This window comes from Panicum virgatum, chromosome 3N, assembly GCF_016808335.1.
Source record: "Panicum virgatum strain AP13 chromosome 3N, P.virgatum_v5, whole genome shotgun sequence".
NCBI lineage: Eukaryota > Viridiplantae > Streptophyta > Magnoliopsida > Poales > Poaceae > Panicum > Panicum virgatum.
The window spans coordinates 45,891,540-45,899,130 of NC_053147.1; positions in this window are offsets into that span (position 1 = coordinate 45,891,540).

Consider the following 7,591-nt stretch of genomic DNA (forward strand, 5'->3'; position numbering starts at 1 on the left):
AGCTGAGGATCCGTCCTGGGGATATTCCGAAGACGGCATTCACCTGCAAGTACGGGCTATATGAGTATACAGTCATGTCCTTCGGCTTGACTAATGCCCCGGCTTTCTTCATGCATCTGATGAACATGGTCTTCATGGATTATCTGGATGTCTTCGTGGTGATTTTCATTGATGATATTCTGATCTTCTCCAAGACAGAAGAAGAGCATGAGGAGCATCTGAGACTCGTATTGCAGAGATTGAGAGAGCATCAGTTGTATGCCAAGTTCAGCAAGTGCGAGTTCTGGATTGACGAGGTTCCATTCCTCGGTCATGTTATATCTCAGGGAGGCATTGCTGTTGATCCGAGCAAGGTGAAGGATGTGCTCGAGTGGGAGACACCGCAGACAGTGAAGGAAATCAGGTCTTTCTTGGGCTTAGCAGGATATTATCGGAGGTTCATTGAGAATTTCTCCAAGATCGCGAAGCCTTTGACTTCTTTGCTGGAGAAGAATGTGGCTTTCGTATGGACTGATGAGCGTCAGATGGCCTTTGATGAGCTGAAGAAAAGGTTGACTACGGCGCCAGTCCTGACTCTGCCAGACCAGACGAAGAGGTTCACGGTATATTGTGATGCTTCGAAGGATGGTCTTGGGTGTGTTCTGATGCAGGAGGGCAGAGTGATAGCTTATGCTTCACGGCAGTTACGTCGGCATGAGCTGAATTATCCTACTCATGATCTTGAGTTAGCCGCAGTTGTGCATGCTCTGAAGATTTGGAGGCATTACTTGTATGGGCAGCGGTGTGATATCTACACTGATCACAAGAGCCTCAAGTACATTTTCACGCAGAATGAGCTGAACATGCGGCAGAGAAGATGGCTAGAGTTGGTCAAGGACTATGATCTGGAGATTCACTATCATCCGGGCAAGGCCAATGTTGTAGCAGATGCTTTGAGCAGAAGAAGTTATGTCAACATGGCCGTGGCTTTCCAGATGCCTCCAGAGTTATGCGAGGAGTTCGAGCAGTTGAGTCTGGGTTTCTTGCATCATACCTCCAGTGCAGCATTCGAGGCAGTACCGACTCTAGAGGCAGAGATCCGGCAGCATCAGAAAGATGATGAGAAGCTGCAGGAGATTCGTGAGTTGCTCAAGAAGGGCAAGGCTCCTCATTTCAGAGAGGATGATCAGGGTACCTTGTGGTACAAGAACCGGATCTGTGTTCCAGATGTGAAGGATCTTCGGAAGTTGATCCTGAGTGAGGCCCATGATACAGCTTATTCTATTCATCCGGGCAGCACAAAGATGTATTATGATCTGAAGGAACGTTTCTGGTGGTATGGGATGAAGCATTCAGTGGCAGAGTACGTGGCTATTTGTGACACCTGTCAGCGTGTCAAGGCTGAGCATCAGAGGCCAGCAGGTCTATTGCAGCCTTTGAAGATTCCAGAGTGGAAATGGGAAGAAATCACTATGGACTTCATTGTTGGATTGCCTCGTACTCAGAAAGGGTACAACTCCATTTGGGTAGTAGTGGATCGATTGACGAAGGTTGCTCACTTCATTCCAGTGAACACTACTTACTCCGGTGCTAGACTTGCAGAGTTGTACATCTCTCGGATTGTCTGCTTGCATGGTGTGCCCAAGAAGATTATATCTGACAGAGGGTCTCAGTTCACTTCTCGGTTCTGGGAGCAGCTCCATGATTCTCTGGATACGAAGCTGCGCTTCAGTACGGCTTATCACCCTCAGACAGATGGGCAGACAGAGAGAACCAACCAAGTGTTGGAGGATATGCTGAGAGCTTGTGCTATTCAGTATGGTACTAGTTGGGATAAGTGCCTGTCATTTGCTGAGTTCTCATATAACAACAGCTATCAGGCCAGTCTGAAGAAGTCTCCCTTTGAGGCATTGTATGGCAGAAAGTGCAGGACTCCTCTCTATTGGGATCAGATTGGTGAAAAGCAGCTCTTCGGTCCTGAGATCATAGATGATGCAGAGCAGATGGTTCAGGCTGTGCGAGAAAATCTGAGGATTGCACAGAGCAGGCAGAAGAGCTATGCTGATGGCAAACGGAGAGACCTGACTTTCAGTGTTGGTGATTATGTGTATCTGAAGGTGTCTCCGATGAGAGGAATCCGCAGATTTAATGTCAAAGGGAAGTTAGCACCTCGGTATGTGGGGCCATTCAAGGTGCTAGAGCGGAAAGGCGAAGTTGCTTATCGCCTGGAGTTACCTCTCAGCCTCTCAGGAGTTCATGATGTCTTCCATATATCTCAGCTGAAGAGGTGTTTGCGAGTACCCGAGGAGCAGGCACCCCTGGATGGAGTAGATGTCCAGGAGGATCTGACTTATACTGAGCATCCGGTGAAGATTCTGGAGACGTCAGAGAGGGTTACTCGGAACAAGCGCATCAAGATGTGCAGAGTTCAGTGGAGTCACCACAGTGAAGCTGAGGCTACTTGGGAGCGAGAAGATGAGTTGAAGAAGACGTATCCAGATCTCTTTGCTAGCCAGCCCAGCTAAATCTCGGGGACGAGATTTCTTTAAGGGGGTAGGGTCTGTAACACCCTAGTTTAAATTTCAGTATTTATTAATAAAATAATTGGCTTTAGTTAAATTTTCTAAGGTTTATTGTGTTTAGTTGGCATTTAATCTAATTTTTGTTCCTTAATTAATTAAAATTTATCATAGGTTTAAATTTTTGTTGCATTCATGCTGATGCATAATTTTATTTGAGTGTGGTTTGAATTCAAATTCAAATTTGAATTCAAACTTTGTTCGAATTAGATTTAGAAAGGAGAAGAATAGGAAAAACAAAACCCAAAACCCAAACCCATAGCAAACCAAAGCCCAAGACCCAGCCTCTCTCCCTAGTCCGGCCCAAACCCACACTCCCCCGGCCCGGTTCGCTCGGCCCAGGCGAACCCCGCGCGGCCCAGCTCTTCCACGCGGGCCCAACTGCCCCCTCTCTCTCCCTAGGCCCAGCCCAGCGCCAACAGCCCGGCTCCCCTTCTCCTTTTCCTCCTCCCGCGCTCGGCCCGCTCCCTCCCGCTCGCCTTCGCTCCGCTCAGCCCAGCGCGGCCACGCAGCAGCCGCTCGGCCTGGCCCACCCGTCAGCCCGCGCGCCCCCCCCCCACAGCCGCTGCGTCCCGGGCCCACCCGTCAGCGGATCCCTCTCCCCCTTTCCTTCCTCCCCGCCGCGAAACAGAGCCCGAGATCCCCGGCGAGCTCGCCGGGATCAGTATCCCGCTGCGCCCCGCCGAAATCCCCGGCCTGCCTCCTTTAAACCGCCCCAATCCTCTGCGCCCCCTCCCATCCACCCGCGCCGCCCCAGAACCCTCGTAGCGGCCGCCGCTACCCGGAGCTCGAAGCAGAACCACCCGCCGCCTCCGGTGAGCTTTTTCCCCTCCCGATTTCTTGCCGCCGGCCTTAATCGGGCCACGCTGACCCCCTGGCTCGCTTCGCAGTGCCGCCAATCGCCGAGCCGTGCCATCCAGGGACCCGGAGAGTCCCCACATCAGCCTGCCCGCGAGCACCGTGTCAAGCTCCGCCGCCGGTTCACGCCGACGACCCCTCTGCGCCGGCCCTTCCTTCAATCCGAGCCCTCGGTGAGCACCGCCTGGACTTTCCCTTTCCCTTTGCACCCATTTGCTTAGATCGTAGCCGCTCTAGAGCTTAGGACCCGGCCCGCCGGTGAGAATCCCCGAGCAGAGCCGCCGCCGTCCACGTTTGCGCCGCCTCAGACCCGCTCGCGCCTAGATCATGTCCCAGGTGGACTACGCGTATCGCGTAGTCCCCTCACGACCCAAAATCCGCTTGATTCGACCCCGGGAACGCCGGATTTGGGCGTCTCCGGCGAGGCGCCGCCGCGGGAAAGGCTTCCCGGCAACCAGCGCCGCCGCCGTCGCCCCTTTTCGCCCTGAGCCGTTAGATCCCGAATCAACGGCCCCGATTAGATTGAGGGCCGATCCGATCTGATCCGCCAGATCGCGATCTGACGGCCCAGAATCAAAGATACCGGTTCGGCTGGTACTTTTTGCTAAAGAGCCCTTTAGTTTTCCGAGATTCAACCCGCAGTCCTAGCACGTTGAAAATATTTATGTCCAGGTCCAGTTTTTTTAGCACTTAACACCCTGAGCTTTCCAGATTTCAAACCCGCCGTCCAGAGCCGTTGGTTTTGCACGATAGCCCTTAGATTTAATGTTTATTTACGTTTTAGTCCTCGGTTTTAGCAGAAAAGCCCCTGGAACTTCAGTTTTATTACAAATAAGCCCCTAGAACTTGTTTTTAGCCCAAAAAAATGCGTTTTAGCTCCGTTTTTAGCGTTCTTTATGTCCACGCGATCGTTGTAACGCGTAGAATAGTTCTAGAGTAGTTTTGTGCGCTGTTTTTATGTATTGATGTACTGTTTCTTAGTTAGTATTTGCTTGTATGCTTATTGTTGTGCATTGTTTTGGCCATGTGTTCGTGAGTAGACGTTGATCCATCTGAGGAGCCTCAGTACCAGTACCCGGAGCAGCCGTCTTCGGATCAGTTTGAGCAGCAGCAGGAGCAGTACGAGGAAGGCAAGTATAACATGAACAACCTATCATCTTTAAATACAATTTCATACTGCATTTTAATACTGTATGCCTATAAGGACTTTCCTAGCCACTTTATATCCTTTATATATATCCTTGGGTTGTATTTTGGTTAGTTGTGCTAGGTTGCTGCGCTATAACCCACTCTGGTCCTTTTTAATTAATTTGATTAATGGTTTACTTGAACTTAATTCTGAGAGTGGCACTCTGTGTGGCTTGAGTGGCTCACGTCTCGTTAAAAGATGGTTTTTGTAGAAACATGGTTTAGGGGGCCAGCACGGTGCTTAGTGCTTGGTTGGCCACTCTCCATAAGGACCGGTTCATAGAGCGACAACCTGGGACAACAGCGCTACCACAAGGCTAGAATGGGATAGACTTGGCGTAATAATTAGATCTTTTTGGTTTGGAGTAACTTACCTGCGGGGCAAGAGTAGTAAGCTTCAATGGTCCCTGCTCCTCCGGCTTGGTCTGTGCTTGGATTGCGCTCCTGTGCTTGTACCCCCGGAGGTGGGCCCCATCGTCGCCGACCTAACTCTCGCGGTTACGCCTTACCAACGAGATTCTTTTTAAAGGCCTCGTAGTGAGTCGCTGGCCATCTCACCTAAGGAAGTGTGATGAACAACTGGCGTAGCTCACGACTTGTGGGTAAAGATGTGCAACCTCTGCAGAGTGTAAAACTGGTATACTAGCCGTGCTCACGGTTATGAGCGGCCCAGATCCTCCTTTTGATTAGTGAAGTTATCTCCTTCCGACGAGGGAGGTGCTTCTCGGGGTTACCTTGGTGGTTTGGTCTTGGTTTGGTTCTCAGTAGTAGTATGATTAAACTTGATTAATTACTATGTAACTGGGTTAATGGTAATTCATCAACTAGTAGTAAATAGCTTAAATAAAATCTGCCAACACTTAAAAGCTAATGCAGTTGAGTCAGCCAGCCTAGAGCCTCATAGTTTGTGTTATACTTGTTGAGTACAAGTTGTGTACTCACTCTTGCCTCTTCTCTACTTTTTCCTCTTGGTTACGCTACTGCTGCTCAGTTCCTGCCGACACGAGGGAGTTCGTCCAGCGCTACCAGGACTACGAGGACTTCTAGGTGATTCGTCTCCCAGTCGACGTCCCTGTGGCGCCCTGCTTCAGCTTCGGAGAGCTTTTATCGTATTTTGTACTTCGCTTCCGCTGTATCAGACATTTTGTCATTATTGTAATAAATAACATTCGTATTCGCTTTATTATGTCTTTTTACGTGATATGTGCTATGATATACTGTTCATTCTGTTGTATATACGTGTGACTTGATCCTGGCACGTATATGATTGCTCGGTTTATGTTCTTTTATAAACCGGGTGTTACAGTCTTTCCGGATGATCTGCCAGGTATGCCGCCTGAACGCGCCATTGAGTTTTGTATTGATCTCTTGCCTGGCACAGCTCCTATTGCAAAGCGGCCCTACCGTATGGCACCTATAGAGCATGAAGAAGTTAAGAAGACTATTGATGAGTTGCTAGCCAAGGGCTATATCCGTCGCAGCTTCTCTCCTTGGGCTTTTCCATTGTTGCTGGTAGATAAGAAGGATGGCTCGAAGAGGATGTGTGTGGATTATCGGGAGCTGAATGCAGTCACAATCAAGAACAAGCATCCACTGCCCCGTATTGAGGATCTCTTCGATCTGCTTCAAGGTGCTCGTATATTCTCGAAGAATGATCTTCGTTCGGGTTATTTTCAGCTGAGGATCCGTCCTGGGGATATTCAGAAGACGGCATTCACCTGCAAGTACGGGCTATATGAGTATACGGTCATGTCCTTCGGCTTGACTAATGCCCCGGCTTTCTTCATGCATCTGATGAACATGGTCTTCATGGATTATCTGGATGTCTTTGTGGTGATTTTTATTGATGATATTCTGATCTTTTCCAAGACAGAAGAAGAGCATGAGGAGCATCTGAGACTCGTATTGCAGAGATTGAGAGAGCATCAGTTGTATGCCAAGTTCAGCAAGTGCGAGTTCTGGATTGATGAGGTTCCATTCCTCGGTCATGTTATCTCTCAGGGAGGCATTGTTGTTGATCCGAGCAAGGTGAAGGATGTGCTAGAGTGGGAGACACCGCAGACAGTAAAGGAAGTCAGGTCTTTCTTGGGCTTAGCTAGATATTATCGGAGGTTCATTGAGAATTTCTCCAAGATCGCGAAGCCTTTGACTTCTTTGCTGGAGAAAAATGTGGCTTTCGTGTGGACTGATCAGCGTCAGAGGGCCTTTGATGAGCTGAAGAAAAGGTTGACTACGGCGCCAGTCCTGACTCTGGCAGACCAGATGAAGAGATTCACGGTGTATTGTGATGCTTCGAAGGATGGTCTTGGGTGTGTTCTGATGCAGGAGGGCAGAGTGATTGCTTATGCTTCACGGCAGTTACGTCGGCATGAGCTAAATTATCCCACCCATGATCTTGAGTTAGCCGCAGTTGTGCATGCTCTGAAGATTTGAAGGCATTACTTGTATGGGCAGCGGTGTGATATCTACACTGATCACAAGAGCCTCAAGTATATTTTCACGCAGAATGAGCTGAACATGCGGCAGAGGAGATGGCTAGAGTTGGTCAAGGATTATGACCTGGAGATTCACTATCATCCGGGCAAGGCCAATGTTGTAGCAGATGCTTTGAGCAGAAGAAGTTATGTCAACATGGCCGTGGCTTTCCAGATGCCTCCAGAGTTATGCGAGGAGTTCGAGCAGTTGAGTCTGGGCTTCTTGCATCATACTTCCAGTGCAGCATTTGAGGCAGTACCGACTCTAGAGTCAGAGATCAGGCAGCATCAGAAAGATGATGAGAAGCTGCAGGAGATTCGTGAGTTGCTCAAGAAGGGCAAGGCTCCTCATTTCAGAGAGGATGATCAGGGTACCTTGTGGTACAAGAACCGGATCTGCGTGCCTGATGTGCATGATCTCCGGAAGTTGATTCTGAGTGAGGCCCATGATACAGCTTACTCTATTCATCCGGGCAGCACGAAGATGTATTATGATCTGAAGGAACGTTTCTG